This window comes from Anomaloglossus baeobatrachus, chromosome 4 (assembly GCF_048569485.1).
Source record: "Anomaloglossus baeobatrachus isolate aAnoBae1 chromosome 4, aAnoBae1.hap1, whole genome shotgun sequence".
Taxonomy (NCBI): domain Eukaryota; kingdom Metazoa; phylum Chordata; class Amphibia; order Anura; family Aromobatidae; genus Anomaloglossus; species Anomaloglossus baeobatrachus.
This window is the reverse complement of record NC_134356.1, coordinates 519953476-519979412: the sequence shown is the minus strand read 5'-3', so window position 1 is coordinate 519979412 and position 25937 is coordinate 519953476. Positions and strand designations below refer to the sequence as shown.

Here is a 25937-nt window from a genome sequence, read left to right as displayed (position 1 = left end):
CAGAGAAATACATGGGTACGTGTGACATTCGTGTTAAAATGAATGTCACACGTACCTGAAACATGGATGTCTGAAGCCGGCCTTTTTGTGTGACATTTGTTTACAGTACATGTTTAAATAAAGTTAGTTTCATTCACCACAAAAGCAGCAAAAATGCACCAAAAAAAACACAATAACCTTTTTACACATTGCTTTCAGTGGTGAAAAAAGCCGCAAAAACGCTTAAAGAATTGAGCATTTTTCCATTTTAGTTTGGGAAAAAAATACAACTGTGTTGCATGAGGTTTCTGAAATCTCGTAGCTTTAGAAGATACTGTAAAAAGCTGCTATTTGTTTGAATAAAACTAATAAAAAAATCGTGCAAAAAACACAGCGCAGTAAAAACGCAACGTGTGAACATATCCTATAGCTAAGTTTCCACGATGAGTTTTTGACACTGCATATTTTCATAGAACTAAAAAATTCAGCATCTTACAGTTCCAGCAGAAGTGGATAGGGTTTATAGATGTCTACTGTGTTTTTTTATGCTATGGTGCGTTTTTTAAATTTGCAACATGTCAATATCTTTAGTGATACATATGCATTTTATTTGCAGATTTTCCCCATAGATTTGAATGAGATGAAGAAAATCTGCAAATAAAAAAACACAGCAAATGTCATTTTATTGCAGCAGAAATGCAGTAAAAATGCACATAATTCTATCAATAAAATAATATTGTAGCGCCCCTGAACCACTCAGGGCACTACCAGGTACTGCATCCTCACCAGGATGCAGGGGCTACCCCCAGGGACCTGGAACACCAGTGCCAGTGACCTCAGCACACACCAAACTCCCAGTTTCCACTGCACACCAGGGGTAATTGGCTAGACAAACACAAAAGGGATGGCAACCTAGGGGGCGGAGCCATTCCAGGGGACTAGACAGCCTGGTGGTAGGGGACAGCGACCAGTCAGCAGTAGTGAGTGGAAGTGTAGAGACATGCCTAGAGCTGGGTCGTGTAACGGTAACCCGGGGGCACAAGAGAGTGGGCGCCAGGGTAGGTACACCTGAGTACCACTGGGAACAGAGCACCGACGGGGCACAGGGCCCTAGGTCAGGCGTCAGCTTCACGTGGTCTGGCAAATACTTGCACAGTGAGAGGACCTTCACGGACCTCACTGACCCACAAATCCGAGGGCATAAGCAGTAAATAATGGATCAGGGATCGGGAACACAGACCGGCCCTACAGGGTCCACACTGCCCGCCGTACGGGTGAAGATACTGCCAAAAGGCAGTCGGGGCCCCCAAACCTGCTCCAAGCTACGGGAACCCAACCACGCTGAGAGTGCCGGGGACAGACAACTAAGTCAGCAAACTGGCACTGGAAATACAGGGAACTGAACCAGCCGTCCAAGGGCCCAACTGTGAGTAAAGAACTGTTAAACTGCAACCCCCGGTGTGGCCTCCCTTATTCAGCCAAAGTCTCCACCATACATCTCCCGGTCTCAGCCCTACCTGCGAAGGGCCTACCACCACAGCTGCCATTACCACCAGCCCTAGAGAAAACCAACTCAGCATCGGCGGTTCCACCATCTTAACCGCAACCCGCAGGTGGCGTCACACCAATGACTTTAAACTCCCCTGTAAATATTCCCCATTAAAAAGCACCCATGGTCACGGAACCGGGCGATGGTCAGCAAACACCCGTGACACAGCATCCCCCGTAAATATATGGCTCAGGACCGAATACCCCATAGCACTGGGCGACACAATATCAAAGCCGAGTAATAGAAAGTATCCAAAAAACAAAGTATGGTAGTTTCATCCTAAAACAAGAATAAAAAGACTGACGGCACTCTCAAAACTGCAGTGTGAACAGGTGCATAACTAAACATGACAAAATTACAGAGACAGTTACACTCTGAAATACTGAAGCATGAAGACCATGAATATAAGAAAATAGACATGCATTACTACTAAAGGAAATCTAAGAAAAAGGGAGATATTCAGCATATAAAAAGTCATTTTTATATCTGCCTAGTTGCCACGTCACAGCATATCTCGTAACTGGGTACCTACTCTGAACTGAAGCCTCGGTCTGGTTTTAAAAAACTCCTGTGTATGGGCAAATAGGAATCTGCTACTGCTATATAGGATAAAAGTACCTGTGGCCAGTGGGGGAGAAGTGCACAGTCAAAAGGTATGACCCCCATTAATCTGAACAAAAAGGCTGACGACACTCCCAAAACTGCAATGTGAACAGGTGCATAACTGAACATGACATAAAATTACAAAAAAAGTGTCACTTTTCCTTAGATTTCCTTTAGCAGTAATGCATATCTATATTCTTATATTCATAGTCCTCATGCTTTAGTATTTCAAAGTGCAAACTGTCTCTTTTTTTGTAAAGTGCCGCGCTTTCCCTCCTATGGCTCCAGTCCTGCTTGAGCAGCCCAGTGGAGTTAACTGGCCTGCGGCTGCTGCGCCAACTGCCATTGGTGTGCCCCTTATGCACACGGACAGTGTACCCCAGGACCACTGTGGTGTTAACAGGACTGTTCCTGGTTTGGGTGTGTGGACCCTGTGAGGTTAACAGGGTTCAGAATAGTCCTGGTCTAAAGGCTCCGTTACACGCAACAACGTATCTAACGATATATCGCCGGGGTCACGGATTCCATGATGCACAGCCGGCATCATTAGCGACGTCGTTGCGTGTGACACAAACGATCGACCGTTAACGATGGAAAATACTCACCTTATCGTCCATCGTCGACACGTCGTTCCTTTTCAAAAAATCGCTGGTTGTTGAGGACGCCGGTTGTTCGTCATTCCCGAGGCAGCACAAATCGCTATGTGTGACACCTCGGGAATGACGAACTACAGCTTACCTGCTTACCTGCGGCCGCCGGCAATGCGGTAGGAAGGAGGTGGGCGGGATGTTCGGCCCGCTCATCTCCGCCCCTCCGCTTCTATTGGACGGCTGCTTAGTGACGCCGCTGTGACGCCGCTCGAACCGCCCCCCTTATAAAGGGGGCGGTTCGCCGACACAGCGACGTCGCTAGGCAGGTAAGTCCGTGTGACGGATCCTAACGATATTGTGCGCCACGGGCAGCGATTTGCCTGTGACGTACAATCGACGGGGGCGGGTGCTTTCACCAGTGACATCGCTAGTGATGTCACTGCATGTAAAGCCCCCTTTAGTGATGTTGAACTTGGATCACGATCATATTATTTCGGAGCCACCAAGCTCTGTATTATCCGCCGGACCTATGGGTCGCCAGCAGCTCCTTTACCATCTGGGAGCACGGTGGACCCCGACCAGCTATTGGGATATACACAATCTTTATCCTAATTCGCCAGTCCCCCCGTAACAGACTATTTGTCACCCCACAGATAATGATTCAACTGCTGCAAAATCCAGTAGTGGTGTGGTTTACACCATGCCATCCGATGTTTGGCATTGTGCTTGGATGAAGCTTACATGCAGCTGCTTGATCATAGAAATTCATACCAGGTAGCTCTCATTGCACAGTTATTGAGCAGTCCCCCTGCTATGTACTGTGTAATGATTGTGTCTAACCATACAGGTGAAGTGGCCGCAGGTCTGACCGCGGCTGAGTTCCCATAATCTGCGCCAACAAAATCCCTACGCTCAGATTTTATGCAAGGGTACATTTCTTTACTGGTAAACATTTCAATGACACACGCAGCTGGCTTAGCAGCACACATAATCAGAGTTTGCTATCCGGGTCTTTAACTTCAGACACACGGCGCAGAACACAAACAAAACAGCAATGATAAACAAGAATTCTGTCCCTGACTTGCCCTATGGGTTACATTACCAGTCCAAAACACAAGGAGGGAGGGCTCCCACGTAGCAGGCCTGGACTCTGGGTAAACAGCGGCGACTCCAAGGAGCAGAGATGGGGAAATCTTCAGCCCTCTCACCAGAGGACTAGCATACAGTCTCTTGGTATGAAGGAAGGAGACGGTCCGGAGGTCCCTTGAATCCAGTATCACATCTGCAGCAGTTCTGGCAATCCCTCACACCTCAGCGATGAGGGCAGTCCGAGGCAGGTCTGCTCTGATACAGCTCCAGTGGCTCAGTGTCCTTTTTCCCGCACTTTTTTCCTGTACAACCAGTGTCTGTGGGAGGGGATCAGATTTTACAGTGTCCGCCCCTCGAGCAATTTCAGCACTTGTCCGCAAGTTGGCAGCACCATCCTGTGTAATGTCAGTCTCCATGTCCTTTTCAGTCAAAAAACAGGCAGAGCTGCTCGCCTCATTACATATCCCCCCCACTGAAAGGTTGGCAGTCCCTGTCAACATTCACAGGTTCCAGGGCAGCAAGGACTGAGGCTGTGGCAGGGGGAGTCTGAGAAGTGGGCCATACATACTGGTCCCTATAAGACTGCCCAGGAGGAACCCCGGCAGTGGTGCGGGTAGTACGCCGCAGAGGTTGATTTCCCTCCCCTCTATCACCGGTTACACTCTCTACCTCCGTCAGTTCCCTAGAGGGAGAGCCAGTCTGCGCAGGCGGGTAACCAGTCCCGGAGTCAACAAGGTCACTATGCTGAGTAATGTCAATGGTGTCAGTCATGTCAGCAGTGTCGTCCTCACCGGGTACTGTGGTCAGGGGGTCAGGCTGGGATCGGCAGGGGCGCAACATATTCCGGTGCAAGGTGCGAGAGTTGCCGCTATCTTCACCCCGGACTCTGTACACATGACCATCAGGGTAGGGGCGCTCAACTACCTGATAGACTTCAGCTTCCCACTTAGCTCGGAGTTTTCCTTGAGGCTTCTTAATACAAACCAGGACTAGCTGTCCTACTTCTAAGGGTTCTTCCTGTACGGGGAGCGGGTCAGCATGTCTCTGGCCCCGGAATTGTTGGCCTACCAGTCGGTATACAGTTTCCATCTTCTGACGATGAGTGTGTAGCCAGGATGGATAGGTACCGCCGGTATCTTTTTCAGGACTGGTCAGGTTTAGGTCATGGACCCCTTTTCCTGGACGGCCAAAGAGAAGGGTGTGTGGGATAAAACCCGTCACAGAGTGGAGTTGATTGTTGTAGGCCCACACTAGATCCGGGAGGAATTGGGGCCATTGGTCTTTCTTGTCATCGGTTAAGGTGCGGATCAACTGGAGTAGAGTCCGGTTAAAGCGCTCACATGCACCATTCCCCTGTGGGTGGTAAGGGGTGGTTCTGGACTTCTGGATCCCATACATCCGATGCAGCTCCTCGATAATTTGACCTTCAAAACAAGCCCCCTGATCAGAGTGCAACCTCTCCGGACACCCATAGACCTGGATGAACTGTCGACAGATGGCCCGCGCAGCTGACTCGGCAGTCTGATCTTTGGTAGCAACAGCAACTGCGAATTTTGTGAAATGGTCTACCATAACCAGACAGTATTGGTAGCCACCACTCGCCGTCCCAATCGACAGGTAGTCCACCATCAACAGCTCAAGGGGCCGGGATGTCTCAACTGTTTGGACAGGTGCACGCTGTTCAGCGGACTTGTAAAGCTCACAGGTGCGACAGGCTTGGCAGACATCTTCAACCAGCTTGCGGAGTCCCGGACAGTAGATGGACTGTTGGATCCACCAGAAGGTCTTGTCTATTCCAAAGTGGCCGTTCCTCTTGTGTGCTTCTCCCACCATCTCACGGGCCATTTGGGCCGGCACTACAACCTGTAGGCACTCCTCCAGCATGTGGGATAGGAAGATCCTCCGGTATAGCACTCCTTCTCTCAGAACCAGATGATCCCATTGGCTGAGCAGGGTCAGGCTACTGGAGGACAGTCGTAACCGCGTGTCAGAGGACGGCTTCTGCTGCTGCTTCACCCATTGTTTAAGTAGGGCACATTCAGCATTCCGGTCCTGGATTCTGCACCATTCCTGTGGGGACAGTGGGGACCCTACTGGAGTGCCAGCCTCATCCACAGCATACTGGCGGCAATCCATCATCTGCCGGGCTAATCTTGCGAAGTCAGGAATCTCGTCTCCTTCCAGCTCTTCGTCCCGGTCCTTAGTGGGCGAGGGGGGATGTCCTTCTGGACAGGCTGTCCGCATTCTGATTTTCAGCCCCAGCTCTATATTTAATCTTGTAGTTAAACTTGGAGAGCCGAGCCATCCATCGCTGCTCCATAGCCCCAAGTTTCACATTTTCTAAGTGGGCCAAAGGGTTGTTGTGCGTCAGGACTAGTACTTCTGCCCCCGTCAGATATCCGGCAAATTTCTCAGTCATTGCCCACATCAAGGCCAACAGCTCCAGCCGGAATTAGCTGTAATTGGTGGGATTCTTTTCACCTTCATGTAGGGACCTACTGGCATAGGCTACAACACGTTCCTTGCCTTCTTGTACCTTTGAGAGTACTGCCCCCAGACCCTGTAGGCTGGCGTCAGTATGTAATTGAAAGGGCAGGGTATAATCTGCATATGCCGGGATGGGGGACGACGTCAAGGCACCCTTTAGAGCTTGGAAGGACTCTTCTTGGGTAGGCCCCCAATTGATGCGGCATCCTCTGGGACTGTTGGTGGTCCCTCGAAGCAGATCATGCAGTGGTGCGGCAAGCCGGGCGAAGTTCTTGACGAACCGACGGTAGTAGCCTGCCAGTCCCAGGAAAGCCCGGACCTCCTTGACAGTTGTGGGCTATGGCCAGTCCCGTATAGCGGCTATTTTCTCCGGCGATGGTTGTACACCTTCGGCCGAGATCCTGTGGCCCAGGTAATCAATCTCCTGCTGTAGAAGACGGCACTTGCTGGGTTTCAACTTCAGGCCCTGTTCACTTAGCCTCTGGAACACGCGGCCCAGCTTCTGTAGATGTTCTTCGAACGTGGCTGAATAGACCACAATGTCATCAAGGTAGATGAGGGTGAAGTCGAAATTGAAGTCTCCCAAGCAGCGCTCCATCAGCCTCTGGAAAGTTCCCGGCGCGTTGTTCAGGCCGAAGGGCATCCTGTCAAACTCGTACAGGCCCATGGGTAGGACGAAAGCGGTCTTTTCTCTGTCCTTTTCGCTCATGGGTACCTGCCAATAGCCGCTGGCCAGATCCAGGGAGGAAAAGTACTTGGCTTTCTTCAGAGCCATCAGGGATTCTTCGATCCTCGGCAAAGGGTATGAGTCCCGGGTGGTGCAAGCATTCAGGCGGCGGTAGTCCACACAGAACCTCAGGGATCCGTCTTTCTTTTTCACTATTACCACCGGTGCAGCCCAGGGGCTCTGGCTCTCTCGTACCACTCCAGCATGGAGCATGTAATTCAGGAGGCTTTTCACTTCTTGGTATTGCTGGGGTGGTATCTGCCGGTATCTCTCACGGATAGGAGAAGCGTTACCCGTAGGGATCTCGTGTTGGATACTGGTGGTGCATCCAAAGTCGGTGTCATGCCGGGCAAAGGACGCCTGGTGTTCCTGTAGTAGTTTTTCCACCTGTGACACTTCCTGTTTAGAGTATTGGGATGTATCCAGCTGACACTTCTCTAGCAGCTCCTTTCCAGCTTCAGTGTCATCTGTGGCGGTGGCCATGGCGGAGACAGTCACTGTCCAGTCTCCCTCTGTCGATGGGGCAAACTGGAATGGGCCCCTGGGATTCACCTCTGTAGGTAGGGCGTAGACTCTGGCGAGCTGTGTCCCCGCTTCTAGGTCGACGCCTACACTAGCCGTATTGCTCAGACGGACAGGGATCCTTCCCCTCCTCACGACAGCCAGAGTGTGAGCGACTAATGGGTTCAATTTTCCCTCCCTCGGGGTTTGCGGCTCAATCAGTACCTCCACGCCTTCAAGCGGTCTTGTGGTGCTAAGGGGTAGCGAGATAATTGTCTCCTTTTCAGCCGGTAAGGTGATCCTAGTGTGGCGAGGCACGGTGATTGTGGCTATGGGCCGTTGTTCCTCTGCCATTTGCTGTAGTGTAGGCTGCAGGCCCGAACCACTCTTCGGAATGCTCGGCGGGTGGCCCCGTGTGGGGTAACTTCCTGCCAGTACTTGGGTCCCCGCTTGGTAAACAATACCAGGTCCAGGTCTTTCAGGATGTTCATCCCAATAATCATGGGCGTGTCCGAACCGAAGCCTTCTTTGACCACGATTATCCCCCTCTTCCCAAGGTCCTGTCCACACATTTTGGTGCTCATCCAAGCTACTCCCGTTACTGGAATGGGTAGATTATTGGTCGCTTTGATCTTGATGACGGTATTCGGGTCATAAGCAGCCCGTGGTTGTAGATATTTCTCGTAAAACTGTTCTGAGATGGTGGACACCTGGGATCCAGTATCCATTAGTCCTTGCACGGCAACCCCCTCTAGCATTACTTTCAGTGTAGGACTGTTTGATGCAAGCTTGCTCCTTTGTTGGCTCCTTTTCTCCGTGGTCTTCCCGGTCGAGTGAGCCTCCTCAGCCGGGGTGTCTAGTTTAAAGGTGTCCGCTGTTGAGAGGCATGGCTTGGCGGTTCTAGTGGATAGGCCTGGGGTTCCATCCGCTGTTTCGAGTGAAACTCCGCTTGCTGGGGTGTTTGAGAGTCCATTCGATGGAACGGCTGCGGGTCAGGTTGGAAGGAGTTCTGGGGGCAACGGTTTGCTCTGTGACGGGGGTCACCACATGTCCAGCACTTCCCCATAGGCCGGCTAGGTTGCCGTCTCACTTGCCTATCCGCCTGCTGGTCTAATGTGAGCTGCAGCACCTGCTTCTGTAAATCCGCCACCATCTGCTTCAGTTCCTCCGTGTCGCTTTTCGGAGTATTTGTACTGTACATGGATCTGCAAGTAGCGGTATAAGTCTGTGTTCCCGTAACAGGTCCCCTAGAACATTCTATGGCTTCTTGTTTAACCTCAGCAAATGTAAGGGCTGGATTTATCCGGAGTAAGTCCTGCAATGAGCGGTTGGGATACGGATCTCTCAGTCCTATTACGAATTGTTCCCTCAGCACCAGGTCGCGGGAGGATGTACCAGCTAGATTTTCTCCGTTTTTGCAGGCTTGTTCCAGCAGTACTTGGAGGGCGTTCGCATATCGGGGAATGTCCTCCCACTCGAGCTGTGTACGCTGGAAGAACATGTAGTGCAGTGTTCCCAGGTATCTGGTCAGCCCATAGGTGTTCTCTAGCACCCGCACCAAGTCATCTAATGTACGCTGGCCCCTAACCGTCTCCAGTCTGACCGTCGTCCATGCCTCCCCCTCTAACGTCAGCATAGCCATTTCCGCTAGGGCCTTAGGATCAACATTATACATTTCCCCCGCTATCCTAAGTTCCGCCCATTCAGGTACAGGGTAATTCCGTCCATTAAACTTTTTCACTTGATTTACAATAGACGCCGGAGGAGCTGTCTGACTATAAGCTATCACCGGGAGGGGATTTTGCTGGTCACAGATCCTGCCGACTACGCCAGATGAAGTGGCCGCAGGTCTGACCACGGCTGAGTTCCCATAATCTGCGCCAACAAAATCCCCACGCTCAGATTTTATGCAAGGGTACATTTCTTTACTGGTAAACATTTCAATGACACACGCAGCTGGCTTAGCAGCACACATAATCAGAGTTTGCTATCTGGGTCTTTAACTTCAGACACACGGCGCAGCACACAAACAAAACAGCAATGATAAACAAGAATTCTGTCCCTGACTTGCCCTATGGGTTACATTACCAGTCCAAAACACAAGGAGGGAGGGCTCTCACGTAGCAGGCCTGGACTCCGGGTAAACAGCGGCGACTCCAAGGAGCAGAGATGGGGAAATCTTCAGCCCTCTCACCAGAAGACTAGCATACAGTCTCTTGGTATGGAGGAAGGAGACGGTCCGGAGGTCCCTTGAATCCAGTATCACATCTGCAGCAGTTCTGGCAATCCCTCACACTTCAGTGATGAGGGCAGTCCGAGGCAGGTCTGCTTTGATACAGCTCCAGTGGCTCAGTGTCCTTTTTCCCGCACTTTTTTCCTGTACAACCAGTGTCTGTGGGAGGGGATCAGATTTTACAGTGTCCACCCCTCGAGCAATTTCAGCACTTGTCCACAAGGTGGCAGCACCATCCTGTGTAATGTCAGTCTCCATGTCCTTTTCAGTCAAAAAACAGTCAGAGCTGCTCGCCTCATTACACAGGCACATGGTCTGATCACACCACTGAGCAGGGGAGAAGGTAAAAGAGTATAAAGACATTACAGCACATATTACCTCCCAATCCCAATCCGATTTGAGGCCTCACTCCCACAGTCCCGCTGTTCACGGCTCTTGTCCCAGATCCTCCTCTCAATGTGCAATGAATAAATTAACTCCATGCAGTGTGTAAATTAAATTCTCATCTGCTCTGGTTTCCTGGAATAGGGACTAGAGCTCATGAGCTGTGTTGCAGTCAGAGAAGCCAGAAGCAGATTATTCCGCTACATACAGATATAGATAGATATATACTGTATCTCTATGTAGGTGAAGAAAAAAGTCAGATTATTTTGTACCAATAAAACTACTTTAACACTAGAACTACTGACGTAGTCATTTTGACTACTTTGCACTATGTATTTCTATATAGGTGTCACGAGTCCAGTAGTTCTAGTGTTAAAGAAATGAGAAAAAAATGACAAAAATTTAAGGTTTTTTTTTCCACTCTTATTTGGAATCAGACCAGCAGGTTTTAAACATGTTACAGCAGCCCTAGCAGTGGAGCCACAATCTCTGGTGATGGCAGAGGGATGATTTTATATAGTTGATGCTGCATTGCAGCCCCTGACTCCACAGCTGGACATAGAGATCCATTGTTCAGAGCAGCATCTCTATGTCCTGTATTTTAGGCCTCCGCCACACATCCGTGAAAACCACGTCCGTGTAAAACGGGCCGTTTTTCGGGTCCGTTTTCCGTTTTTTAGGTCCGTTTTTATGGTATGTGTGGCCTGCGTGTGTATCCCGTATGCTAGCCGTATGTGCGTGTGGAATGTCCGTGTGTGCGTGAGTGAAATAACTGACATGTGTGTGTGTTGTCCGTGTGAAATGTACGTGTGTGATGCAAAATGTCGTTACTACATGTCGGAAGACAGAGTAGTGGGATGAGAATGAACTCGGGTGAACTTCACCCGACTTCATTCTCATGCCGCGGCTCTGTCTTTGTGCCGTGTACTGATTAGCGGTCACCTGTGAAGGATTCACCGGTGACCGCTAATCCCCCAAGTGACTGAAGTGTCCCCCCCTCTCTCATACTCACCGTTCCCCGATCACCGGCGCTGCACGGCGTTCACACTGTTCCGGCGGCTTTTTCTAATTTGAAAAAGCCGGCCGCTCATTAAACAATCTCGTATTCCCTGCTTTCCCCGCCCACCGGCGCCTGTGATTGGTTGCAGTCACACACGCCCACCACGCTGAGTGACAGCTGTCTCACTGCACCCAATCACAGCAGCCGGTGGGCGTGTCTATACTGTGCAGTGAAATAAATAAATAAATAATTAAAAAAACCGGCGTGCGGTCCCCCCCCATTTTAATACCAGCCAGATAAAGCTATACGGCTGAAGGCTGGTATTCTCAGGATGGGGAGCTCCACGTTATGGGGAGCCCCCCACCCTAACAATATCAGTCAGCAGCCGCCCAGAATTGCCGCATACATTATATGCGACAGTTCTGGGGCTGTACCCGGCTCTTCCCGATTTACCCTGGTGCGTTGGCAAATCGGGGTAATAAGGAGTTATTGGCAGCCCATAGCTGCCAATAAGTCCTAGATTAATCATGTCAGGCGTCTCCCCGAGATTCCTTCCATGATTAATCTGTAAGTGACAGTAAAAAAAACACACACCCGAAAAATCCTTTATTAGAAATAAAAAACTCAAACAAATTCCCTCATTACCAATTTATTAACCCCGACAAACCCTCCATGTCCGGCGTAATCCACGGACTCCAGCGTCGCTTCCAGCTCTGCTGCATTGAGGTGACAGGAGCAGCAGAAGACACCGCCGCTCCGGTCACCTCCACGCAGCTAATGAGATGAGTAGCGCGATCAGCTGCTGTCAGTCAGGTTACCCGCGGCCACCGCTGGATCCAGCGGTGGCCGCGGGTAACCTCAGTGATAGCTCAGCTGATCGCGCTACTCATCTCATTAGCTGCGTGGAGGTGACCGGAGCGGCAGTGTCTTCTGCTGCTCCTGTCACCTCCATGCAGCAGAGCTGGAAGCGACGCTGGAGTCCGTGGATTACGCCGGACATGGAGGGTTTGTCGGGGTTAATAAATTGGTAATGAGGGAATTTGTTTGTGTTTTTTATTTCTAATAAAGGATTTTTCGGGTGTGTGTGTTTTTTTACTGTCACTTACAGATTAATCATGGAAGGAATCTCGGGGAGACACCTGACATGATTAATCTAGGACTTATTGGCAGCCATGGGCTGCCAATAACTCCTTATTACCCCGATTTGCGAACGCACCAGGGTAAATTGGGAAGAGCCGGGTACAGCCCCAGAACTGTCGCATATAATGTATGCGGCAATTCTGGGCGGCTGCTGACTGATATTGTTAGGGTGGGGGGCTCCCCATAACGTTGAGCTCCCCATCCTGAGAATACCAGCCTTCAGCCGTATGGCTTTATCTGGCTGGTATTAAAATGGGGGGGGACCGCACGCCGGTTTTTTTAATTATTTATTTATTTATTTCACTGCACAGTATAGACACGCCCACCGGCTGCTGTGATTGGGTGCAGTGAGACAGCTGTCACTCAGCGTGGTGGGCGTGTGTGACTGCAACCAATCACAGGCGCCGGTGGGCGGGGAAAGCAGGGAATACGAGATTGTTTAATGAGCGGCCGGCTTTTTCAAATTAGAAAAAGCCGCCGGAACAGTGTGAACGCCGTGCAGCGCCGGTGATCGGGGAACGGTGAGTATGAGAGAGGGGGGGACACTTCAGTCACTCGGGGGATTAGCGGTCACCGGTGAATCCTTCACAGGTGACCGCTAATCAGTACACGGCACAAAGACAGAGCCGCGGCATGAGAATGAAGTCGGGTGAAGTTCACCCGAGTTCATTCTCATCCCGCTACTCTGTCTTCCGACATGTAGTAACAACATTTTGCATCACACACGTACATTTCACACGGACAACACACACACGTCAGTTATTTCACTCACGCACACACGGACATTCCACACGCACATACGGCTAGCATACGGGATACACACGCAGGCCACACATACCATAAAAACGGACCTAAAAAACGGAAAACGGACCCGAAAAACGGCCCGTTTTACACGGACGTGGTTTTCACGGATGTGTGGCGGGCCCTTAGAGGGAGAGTAAAATATTTTTTCTTCTTTTAATAAAATTACTAAAACTAATAAAAAAAGATAGAATAATGTAATTTTTATTGTGCTTTAAAAAAAAAAATCACATATTTGATGTTCCTGTAATCATAATGACCCAAACAACACAGCGATCAAATTATGGGGATCGGTAAATGGTGTATAAAAACGGCGCAATCGATTAATTTTCTCTATTAAACCAATAAAAAATATAATAAAAATTTAATGATGAGGCCGTGTTTACATGTAGCGTAAATGCTGCGTTTTTTCTGCACGTGTCTGCACCACACAACGCAATTATAACCCTCTCTGATTATTGCGTGTTTGCTGCCTTTTTTCATGCATTTTCCACGACATTTGATACCTGTGTAGTGCAGATGTGAATCCTGGTTTTTAATGCATTTTAATACTACAGAAAAGCTTTGATTCTGCGTTTAAAAATACAACGGCATTTTGCTTGCGATTTTTTTTTTTTTAGGCTCCACAAAGAAGACAAACAAAAGTGCACAGTTCAAAGGCATCTTTAGACACACCGAGGGCGGAGATTTCATGACGTCACATGCACTCTGTTTGGACATTTAGTCCATGTTCACACGCAGCGGAGGGGAGGGGCAGAGGCTACAGTTGCTCAGGGCCCTGTGCTCAGAGTGCTGCACTACTGTTAACCATATCGGCGTGCACAGCTCGCCAATATAGCTAACTCAGCAGTAGTGCTGGGAGACATGATCTCGCACTGCCGCCGAAGACACGAACAGGACATTAGAGTCCCAGCGTGGTGACGTCATCGCAAAGAGCATGGACTCTGATGTCTTGTGTATCCGATATCCTGCCTACGCTGCACCAATCAAGACCTGCTGGATTAAGTGAGTATATAATTTTGGTATTTTTTTTTAAATACAGAACGAGGGACATTCAGCTCTGGCAAAAATTAAGGAGACCACTGCAAAATTGTCAGTTTTTCCGATTTTTCTCTTTATAGGTATATTTTTCAGTAAAATGTAAATTGTTGTTTTATTCTATAAACTACTGACAACATGTCTCCGAATTTACAAGCAATAAATTTTGTATTTATTTTCTGAAAATGAAAAATGGTCAAAATAACAAAAAAATGGTTGCTTTCAGACACCTTAAATAATGCAAAGAAAACAAGTTCATAATCATTTAGAAACAACAATACTATTAATGTTTTAACTCAGGAAGAGTTCAGAAATCAATATTTTGTGGAATAACCATGAATTTTAATCACAGCTTTCATGCGTCTTGGCATGCCTTCCACCAGTCTTCACACTGCTTTTGGGTGACCTTATGACACTCCTGGTGCAAAAATTTAAGCAGTTCTTCTTTGTTTGATGGCTTTTGACTATCCATCTTTATCTTTATTACATTCCAGAGGTTTTCAATGGGGTTCAGGTCTGTAGATTGGGCTGGCTATGACAGGGTTTTGATGTGCTGGTCCTTCATCCACACATTGATTGACCTAGCTGTGTGACATGGCACATTGTCCTGCTGGAAAAAACAGTCCTCAAAGTTGGGGAACATTGTCTGAGCAGAAGGAAAAACCAGAGTGTGACTACTTTAAAAATTAGAAATATTTTTATTGATCAAATCACTTACAAACACGTATAATTAAAATGGGAGTATTTGAGAAAGGGAGGAAGAAGAAACTTCCCTAACCTAACCCTTCCTCAATGACGGGGGTCGGCGTCCTAAGGTAAAGACGCCCCCGTTCCTCGACGGCTTAACCCTAAATAGTCCCTCCCTCAAGGGTAAGAAGTGTCCCCTAATAGATGGAATCAACCCCAAAAATGGTAACACCACAGTGAGGAAGAGGTGCTCAGTCCACAGTAGCTAATTTGTCTGTATCACTACTTGGGTGAGTGAGGGTAGGGTCAAGGGATGTCGTCATGTATTTAAGAGTCCATGTGCTCAGTATAAAGGATAGAAATGAGAGTCACATAGATTATGACCATAATGTACTTTTGTCAATTATAGACACAGTTCATATTCGATATGTAGATTGATTCAAAGGATGCCCATTAAAGACATAATTCATATTTGATATATAGGAAAGTTCAAGAAATGCCCGACGCGTTTCGCCCTTGTCAATATTCAGGGGCTCATCAGGGGCTTTCCAACATGTTCTTGAACGAAGTGTCCACTTTTGAACAATTCTATGACAAACACAACAAATTAAAACCTATATTAGTGACAATGTCCAATGATCAAATACAGAAACCAATGTAGGTGCTGAACACCAATACTAACCAGTAGTGGTGCAAATTGTTCACTTCAGAGGGGTATAAGATGATAAGACACTGCCTACCCAGCTGGTCAATCATGAGGCTAGTCAGGATGGCTTGTTCACCTATGTAGATAGACACATTATCAGCTAAGGCCGAGCCAGTTTATTATATATATGTGTGAGATCACAACCATGCATACTGCAGACAGTACCTTATCTTAATGCAGGTACCTGTCTCACTCAGTTAAAGAATCTGCATAATCAAAACTGGACCCTGGTGAGAAGTTAAAACACGGTTTTATATACTGATTTAGGCTTTCCAATACACGCATGGGTTCAAAACATCAGTGTTATAATACCTGAAATGTATAATATCAAATCCACCCTGGAATGTACGTTACGTTGCTCAGGATAAAGGCTGTGGCATAAGGCTGAATACCTCTAGTTCGTAATAGGACCAATTCCACTGTACAAAACATACAATAATATAGGTAACTTCAATTAATATCAGGAAGAGAAACAGCCTGCTTGATGTATCATAGAGCAGAAGGAAGCAACTGTTTTTCCTTCACAAAGTTTAATCTGTCCTTCATCAACTGGCAACGGTGAATTTCAAAATAACCTAAGCTCCAGTTTACCTGCTGCATAATATAATCCTTCATCACTTGTACAGATGCTGCAACATATGCAGTGTCAAATTCCAATTTGTTGCAACGTCGTAAACCAGATGACGTTCAGGCATACCACTCTGTTTTTCATAACTTGGATGGCAAGCATCCCTATATAAGAGTGGTTGAAATGCTCAGACACTTTCCTGGCCGTAGCCACCAACTTCCTCAGGTGGTTATATTTCCTTAAACATTTTTGCACAATTAGGTTCAGGACATGTGCCAAACAGGGAGTATGAGTAACTTTGGCCAAATGTAAGGCAGCCACAACATCTCAGTCATTTGCTCCCATGCTCCCAAGCTGTAAAATTACATGGTGGAGCTTTAACTTGCACAAAGAAAAAAGGGATGGTAGAGGATGAATGACACATTGTACCCTGTTGCTGTTGGGGATGGGATCATGTCTGTTTAGGAGGATGTGTAGGAGACATATAACTACTGCGTGGCAGTACATCTAGATGTAGCCATTAGCCATGGAGGCTTCACACTTTGTCCTAGTTGTTGAGGTGGATTCACTCAATGAGCAATGAAAGATAAGTACTGTCCTTGTCCATAGTTGCTTCTCCAAGACAAGTCAAGAGAGCGGCCCACATTCTCCTTCATGTGAGAGCATTGAGTAGGCAATCCTAATGGCAGCAGGGTATCTTTCATTGGGGCTGAGCGCACACCAAAATTTCTCAAAAAGCGGTGAACTTCCCTAAGTGGTTCAACAGTAGGTGCACCACCTGTAACTTGACTTTGTAATAGTTGAGCTGGCACACAAATGAATGAAAAGAAGTGTAGAAGTGTATACCTGTTCCCTCAATACACAATCAGGGATGGATCCCTCTCCCAGCCCCTAAATACTGCGATCGCTATTCATTGCATCTTTAAGGGCATTAAACAACCAGGGGCGGTGCGGGGACCATCCCTGGCTGTGACAGCTGGAGCTCAGCTATAGCTTACATCGAGCTTCCGGTGAACCTTTAGGATGCATACCCACGATCAGTGTTTGCAGCATTTTGGATCTAGCGTGTTTTTGCTGCATCCAAAATGCTGCGTTGTACAGTACACGCATACTGGATGGATTTCTAATAATCCCGTGCCCACTGTGCTTGTTCTTTTCGCAGCAAACACTGACCTGCGGTGCGGCTTTCCAAGCGGCAGCATGTCAATTGTTTGCTGCAGATTCACATGCGTCCTACGTAGGGAGAATACAAGCTAGAGACCGCAGCGCACTGAACCCTGATCGTGGGTACAAGCAGCTGCGGTCTCCTGCGTTCTCCTGCGGAAGCGACTCGCGGACCTGCAGGTCAGGACCTGCTTCATCCAGGACGCAGTGAGTCCTGATCGTGGGCACATTTACTTAGTCGAAAATGACGTAAACTTACATGAACGGTCAAGAATGGGTTAATGATTAACATGTTACACCCTTGTCTATAAACTTTCTCCAAGCAGTTCATTCAGATGTCAGTGATTTTTTTTCTGCACAATAATGTTCTGAGTTTCATCAGTCTTTTTGATCACAGTGTCTTGGAATCAGAATTCTGTCCAATTTTCTCAAGGACCCATACTTTTGTATTCATGAGTTTGGTCCAACACTCAAATCAATCTCAACATGTTTCCTTGATTCTGTGTGGACCACTCAGTTGAGGGAAAAAAATCGGACATGAACTTCCGCATGAAAACACTCAATGGAGAGAGACTGATGTCTGAATGAACATTTGCTGTGTTTTACCATACTAAGTAAAAAATAAACCTACCACTTGAAAATGGCCTATTGTTTAAATCAACTCGTATATTTTTTTGTACATTTTGGCATTTTTTTATATCATAATCTCAATAAAAGGAAAATTAGTAATTTTACACACTGACCACTGAGGCTTTTTAGACTCATACTTCTTGTCTTTTGAAGAAGCGTTTACAGCAGTTTCCTTATCAGCAGAGGCAGGATTATAGACAGGTAAGACTTTTATACACAACTGATAACAGAATCAACCATTCATAAATAAGCAAAGTCACAATTGTCCCTGCTGCCCCTCCCTTTATAATGATCTTTGCATAGGATCATTAAGGCCACTTCACACATAACGAGATCGTAAACGAGATCATTACTACGTCACAGTTTCTGTGACTCAAGAACGACTTCAATTGCGATTTCGTCACGTTTGACACGTACCAATGATTCACCCCCTGCTGCGAAATCGCTGATCGATGCCGAACAGCTTGGGCCATTTTTGGCTCGTTGGAGTCCTGCTGGGCTGCATGAATCTGTATGTTTGACACCCTATTAACGATTTCGTTGACGACGCAAATGCACGCCTACGTGACTCACTGCATTTTACTACGCCCCTAATGGGATTGGAATCGTTAACATAGTTGCTGTGTGACAGGGTCCCAGCGATTTGAAAGATCGTTATACGGGACGCATGCTCGTTCATAAACTCGTTATGTGTGACACCCAACATGCGATTTCAACAACGACTCATAAACGATCCAGAAAGTGTGACGTAGTAGCGATCTCGTTCACGATCTCGTTATGTGTGACTGGACCTTTAGATGGTTCCCTACAAAAGATAGGGAGTGAGTCAGTCTATTGCTGCTAACATCCATGTGTTGATTTTTGAAACAGGAGGAAGTTGGAGCTTAAAAAACTCTTGTGACCAGTGTGAAACTTTCCAATTTTAATACCAATTGTGACATGAAAAAAAAATGCCCCACCAAAAAATAAATACATATATCAAGTTGTAGTTTTACAACAGCTGGAGAGCAGAGCTCTATGAGTTAATCTTACTGCCTACACTAGTATTATTCTACAGAATGATAGGGCTGTGTGGCGCCCTGGACTAGCCAGGTCGTCACAGGTAACACACAAACACCCCACCCCCATTAGACAGTAACGTTAGCCAAACACAAAACCCTTCTTGCCTCCCTCCAGTGTCTGATGTCAACACCAGGTGGGGCGGAGCCAAGCAGTTGGCCCCACCCACCGAGGAGTTCACAGGCCTGGAGGCGGGAAAAGTGGGAGAACGAGTTTGGAGGTTGAAGTGTGAGGAGTAAACACTTGGGTGTCTGGGTTTGTGGCCCAGGCACTGACAACAAGGTTGGCAGACGGTGGTGGCCGTCTGCAGGAGTGGTGAAGCAATGCGGAACCGTAGGACCGGGGTCGGGCATTGGCCCGCCGGTACTGACCTGGGAGCGAAGTGAAGCCAGCACACACAAGCAGGCCCATCGGACCCCGACCAGGCTTGCAGCCGCCGACAATAGTCAAATCCGAGTGTGACCGGAACCCCAGGGGTTTCCTAACAGCCAAAGACCCGATAGAAGGCAACCGCCCACATAGTGAGGGTATACAGCTACCGCCTAAGGCTAGAGACCCAAGGGCCAGCGCCTGCGGGCAAACGGGCTCCTCCGGCATCCATACACCGGGGAGCGGACTACCGTTGGGGAACCATCATAGTCAAACAAGTACATCAAGGTGCAGGGAAAGACAGCCGCCATCACCTGTCCGGGGAGAGACACTGCAGCCGGCTGCGGGACCCGTCCATCCAGCCGTTTGGTTTACCGAGGACTTTGTGCATCTCTTACTGAGTGAGTACACCCGTGCTATCCGGCACCGCTGTCCCTGCAACCCTGCACCTCACCAACCCAGCCTCCCCGTCACACCACCGGGCCCCGGGACCACCAACCCCTACCCACGGAGGGGGAAAACAACATCCCAGCTGCTCCCTACCATCGCTCCCGGGATCCCCATCACCAGCAGCGGTGGTGCCCATCTTCACCACAACCCGTGGGTGGCGTCACGGACTAAATCCCCCAAACCAACCACCCCTTTCACTCACAGGCGAGGAGCGCCGCTCGAGTCCCCGAATCCGGCCCACCGCTCGAGCCACCGAGCAGCAGCAGCCGCAGCAGCGCCGGACCCGAGCGTTAGCGAGCGCGCGGCAGTGTCCTCTCCGCCCGCGACAGCTGGACAAATGCAGCTAGTGGAAGCTCGGACATGACAGGAATTTGAAAGTAGGAGGCAAGGAGAGGGATAACTGGGGAATAGGCACATACAATAGAAGCGTCAGTTAGAGGGCAAGAGGCCAGGTTTTTGGGTCACATGGGGCAGTGCGAGTTAGGGTACATGCCCACGATCATAATCCGCTGTGCACTGGACACAGTGGGTCCTGACCTTGCAGGAGTCTCCTTCACAGTAGAACACAGGAGACCGCAGCTACCCGTGCCCACGATCAGGGTTCGGAGCGCTGCGGTCTCTCACAACTCGCGTCTCTCTTTGCAACTCAGCAGCAAAGAGTTGATATGCTTGCGGCTCGGAAATCCGCACCACAGGTCAATTTTCGCTACAGGCTGCACACACTGGGCATGGGATTTCTAGAAAACCCATTTACTGTTCTTGTACTGTACAATGCAGCATTTTGGATGCAGTGAAAACACGTTGCATCCCAAATGCTGCAAACACTAATTGTGGGCACATAGTCTTAGGATTGGACAATTTGGATGCAAGGGAAGGGGTTATACAATTTTACCTGAATAAGCAGAGGAACCTGATTTAACAGTCTTCACTCAGGATCCAGGATAAGCGAACATCTTCCCTTTAGGTTTGATTTTAACGACTAAAATTTGGTGGTGGGGGTATCATTTGGAAGTCGGTCAATTTTTGTCATGGCAGTCGGAGGTGAGAAGGTCATGGATGGCCCATGGAACGGATGTCACATCAGAAGTAGGGTGTTACCTATTTTTTCATGGATAGATCCTGCTGGGGCACTTCCTCGGGAACAAGGGAGTTATTTGAACAGTACCATGACGGTTGGCCAACCCCGACTTGGGACTGTTCAGTGTTGGTGGCCCATCCAGGATCCTCTCGGGGAAAAGTTGACTGTTATTTTTATATAGTGCTTAACAAAAAGGCTGCTGTGGCCATTTCTATTCCATCATGATTCAGCATTATGTCTTTAGTATTAATGCCGTAAACACTTTTCAGAGCCCTGGTCATGCACGTGCTGCACCTGACTGTCGAGAGTAATCACCTGTTTCTTATGCCATTGTCACACTGACCCGAATATAAGCACTGATATCAATGCAGACCCTGGGTTGACAATCATCTAGAAATTCCAGGACAGTCTGTAAAAATAGGGTGATTTTTTTGCTCTGACGGTAAAAAAAAGAAAGGCTAAAGAAACTTATACAAGTTAATTTTAATGAAATTATCATCATTTTACAGTTTACAGGGTTTGCAGCTAATATTTTCACATAACAGAATTATGGACTGTAGACATGTACTATATCACCTATAATCATAATGATTTATGAATTTATGATGGTTATCTAATGTGCCCCTAAAATATATTAACTGTACATGACTTTTTTGATAAGCTTTCAGATAAACTTAAAGGGAACCTGTCAGGTCCAATATGCACCAAGAACCACGAGCAGTTCTGGGTGCATACTGCTAATCCCTGCCTAAGGGTACCTTCACACTTTAGCGATGCAGCAGCGATCCGACCAGCGATCTGACCTGGTCAGGATCGCTGCTGCATCGCTACATGGTCGCTGGTGAGCTGTCAAACAGGCAGATCTCACCAGCGACCAGTGACCAGCCCCCAGCCAGCATGTGCAAGCGACGCTGCGCTTGCACGGAGCCGGCGTCTGGAAGCTGCGGACACTGGTAACTAAGGTAAACATCGGGCATGGTTACCCGATGTTTACCTTAGTTACCAGCGCACACCGCTTAACTTAGCGTGTGCAGGAAGCAGGAGCCGGCACTGGCAGCGTGAGAGCTGCGGAGGCTGGTAACGAAGGTAAATATTGGGTAACCACCTTGGTTACCCGATGTTTACCTTAGTTACAGCTTACTGCAGGCTGTCAGACGCCGGCTCCTGCTGCCTGCACATTCAGGATTGTTGATCTCTCGCTGTCACACACAGCGATCTGTGCTTATCAGCGGGAGAGCAACAATAAAAAAACGAACCAGCACTGTGTGTAATGAGCAGCGATCTCACAGCAGGGGCCAGATCGCTGCTCAGTGTCACACACAGCGAGATCGCTAATGAGGTCACAAAAAACGTGACTCAGCAGCGATCTCAGTAGCGATCTTGCTGTGTGTGAAGTACCCCTAACTGTCCCTGTATACATTAGCATAGATAAAAGGATCTTTAGAAAAGGTATTTCTAATCAGAAAGGGACCTAATACCCTGGGCATTAGTTCCCCGGCCAGTCGCCCCCATTAGCATGTTAGTACGCCCCTGTGGGTGTGCTATCATGCTATTGAATGTGCAGCGTCACAGGATGATCTCACTCACCTCTCCGCCACCATCGCGTCTGACGCTGGATTTCGGCTCAGTGCGCATGACCCCGGCATTTTTGGTCATGCGCACTACTTCAGTTTGAAGCCAGGACGCGTACACCCAGCTTCATAGTGCGCATGACCCAAACTCCAGGGTCATGCGCACTAAACCGAAATCCTCCGTCGAACGCAATGGCAGCAAAGAGGTGAGTGAGATCATCCTGTGACGCAGCGTATCCATTAGCATGCTAGCACACCCATAGGGGCTTACTAACATGAACATGCTAATGGAGGCAACTGGCCGGGGAACTAACGCCCAGGGGACTAGGCCCCTCGCTCATTAGCATACGGTAAAAGATCTTTAGAAATACTGTTTCTAAAGGTCTCTTTATCAATGTTAGTGTATACAGACATGGTTAGGCAGGGATTAGAAATATGCACACACAACTACTCGTGGTACTGGGTGCATATTACACCTGACAGGTTCACTTTAAAAGTCAAGTTGGCAACCCTGCGCAGCCCTGCCAAAAAAAAAAATTCTTGGCATTTTCAAACATATCTCTGCGTCGGTGGATGTATTAATCCACCTTTAATGAAATGGAAAATGTATGCTTTATTACACTGTAAACAGTGTACTATGGTCAGAGGTAAGTGCTGTAATGTGCATGCGTCAGGAGAGCTCAAAGAGCACCGATGACCCGGAAGTAACGCCAGCGTCTGCACATTACAGTACTTTGCTCTGCCACAGGAGCACATTTGGGGGAAATACATGAATAACCTTAGGACGTAGAACCCACATAAAGCAGGGCAAGATGATCTTGTGACAAGAAGGGGAGGCACTCTATGTGACTTTAGACTTGTGAATATTGATATCATGCGCACTGTGTGCTGTGAGGAATTGCCTGTCTCGGAGCTCGGAGCGAGCGATCATGTGACCTCAAGTATGTGATATTCATACTACCGTTCACATCCTGCCTAGATGGGCGTGACTTCATTCAATGCAAGTGTATTGAGCAAAGTGTATTGAGCAAGGCTGGAAACAGTCTAGTTGGAATGTGGCCAGCAGTATACGTATCTCATACTTGCTCCCGGTGCCAGGACCAGAGAATCCCCACAGTGATGTGAGGATTCACAAGTCTGCAGTCTGAATTAAAACATATTGTAAAACTATGTTCTTTGTAGGTTACAACTAAAGTGAAGATACCTGAGGCAAGGGCGGACATATCATTGGTGCAACCCGTGCAGCCGCACAGGAGCCCAGAGGTCAGGGGCTCATTTCTACTTCCAAAGCTCTTGGGCTGCAAAGGGCCCATATATTGCTCTTGCACAGGGGCCCTTTTTTGTCTGTTCGCCAGTGACATGAGGAACTGTGTGTTAGTGACTTAACTAATTGTAGACAACAAAGAACACGCAACCTTATGATATGTTTTAATTCTTGGACAGTAATTTTGTCTTTTTTTGCTGTGAGTGGCTTCCTGGCGCTTAAAGATCATTACTAGCACAGAATGTCAATGCACTGAATTGCCTGTAATGCTGCTGTTATGGCAGTCATTTAGAATCTGTGGCCCCACATTGAAATTTCCCCAGGTACACAATTTGTCTAAAACTGGCCTGGCTTATAAAGATACATAGAACAAGTAGTGTTTGTCTCTAAAAACAGAAAGGTTCCAATGTGGCATATTCAACTGATTATGGAAATATTATTCCCCAGAAAATGTGGATTTGTGTGTTAGCCACCTCTCACACTGCGTTCTGACCTATGTTCAGTGGTCTCGTCAGGGCTTCCGTCCAAAGCCCCCGCAAAATGCGTTTCAGACCCATGCACTGACGGGGCTATTGACTATAATAGTGCAGATGGAGTCACCATGTGCTCTCTCGTGCACCATTTTCAGGCGTATATGCTTTCTGGAGGCGGACAATATTGTATTAGCTAGATACTAAATGTAAAACAATGAAGAGTTAGCTTGGCACTGCATGTATTTGAGTTAAAGCTTCTTGGTATATTTCACAATTTTCTTTACCTAGGACATAATTGACCACCAGTGCATCCAAAAAAAACCAACCCACCATCCCAAAACCAAAAAATACATGGCAATAATGCTTCTAACATTAGCAACCTGTGCTCAAGGTCCCTGAGAGTATCTAACATGGTGTTATCGAAACTGCAATGTATGAATGAGCTCTTTCTGAAGGTAAACTGTTTCACAATAGTCATTACTTGCCAACATGTAAAGGTCAGTAGAAAGTCATCATACAATCAAATATATATAATTTAATGTGTTCCATCAAAAGGAATAGGAATTTAGTGTGACTTCATCATCCTCTGCAGAATTACAAATCATACTCATTAAATTCATGTATTAAAGAACAATTTCCTACCTGTGGTCTAGGTGTTGGCTGTCCTCTATCTCAGGTACAGACTGGCACAATCTGCACACTAGGAAGTGCCTGCACAACCTGGAGACGTTCTTCTGTAGGCTCATTGTAACGCCTCCTTAACACACACTGTCAAATCTTATCACAAATACTGGCGAATGAGCTTTGACCCTTGGACCTTCTAATATTAAAACATTGACTTATGAGATTCATTGTAGCATGGCTGCCTACTTTATCTTTTCTTTCTCTGTGTGTGTGTGTGTGTGTGTGTGTGTGTGTGTGTGTGTCTGTGTGTGTGTTTGTGTGTTTGTGTCTGTGTGTCTGTGTGTGTGTGTGTGTTTGTGTCTGTGTGTGTCTGTGTGTGTTTGTGTCTGTGTGTGTGTCTGTGTGCGTTTGTGTGTGTGTGTGTGTGTCTGTGTGCGTTTGTGTGTGTGTGTGTGTTTGTGTCTGTGTGTGTCTGTGTGTGTCTGTGTGTGTTTGTGTCTCTGTGTGTGTATGTGTGTGTGTGTGTGTGTGTCTGTGTACATATATACTGTATATACACATTACCACACATTTGGTGAATCTAGTATACCCAATATTTCCTGAGGTGTAAGTGGGACAGAGAGAACATTTATTCATTGCATGGTAGAAAGTATAAAACGTATCTTAATAATCAGTCCTTGTTAACTTGAGTTGAATTATTGTGCAATATTCATCTACTTGCTTGTAAAATTATATCCAAGAATGTCTCTCCACAGAATGATGGCAATATTATAGCGCACCAATCACCAGGATTTTCCTATATAACGTCTATATGACGTCAGCAAGGTTCTTCTAGTCACTTTGATTTAGCCAGAACCTTTAGTAAAACACTTCTATAATGGAATTAGTATAAATAAAAGATAGGGGAAGAAGCAACAGGCAGGGGGCAGGAATCACTATGAATACTCACCCCAGCTATTATTTGCTCCACAGCTGCTGTCAATCAAAAAACTGTTCATTTTACAAGATTTACTTGCTTGTGTTTCAAAACCTATACATCCTAGCTGACAACTAAAGGTATGTATAGAATCAGCCTGATAGTGCCAGTGTAGCACTGGTTTAAGGTTATATAGGAAAATCCTGGAGATTGGTGAGCTTTAAACATGGTGTGTCATTCTATTTCTTTGTGTTTCA

General features: G+C 47.5%; 1 protein-coding gene across 1 annotated transcript in view; it reads right to left on the bottom strand.

The window, feature by feature from the left end:
* CKMT1A (creatine kinase, mitochondrial 1A) overlaps positions 1–24876 on the bottom strand; it is a 58226-nt gene extending 33350 nt beyond the window's left edge. Inside the window, exon 1 of the mRNA XM_075345882.1 lies at positions 24783–24876. The gene's annotated coding sequence lies outside the window, so the exon portion shown is untranslated. The remainder of the gene's footprint in view (positions 1–24782) is intronic.
* Positions 24877–25937: the final 1061 nt, after the last annotated feature.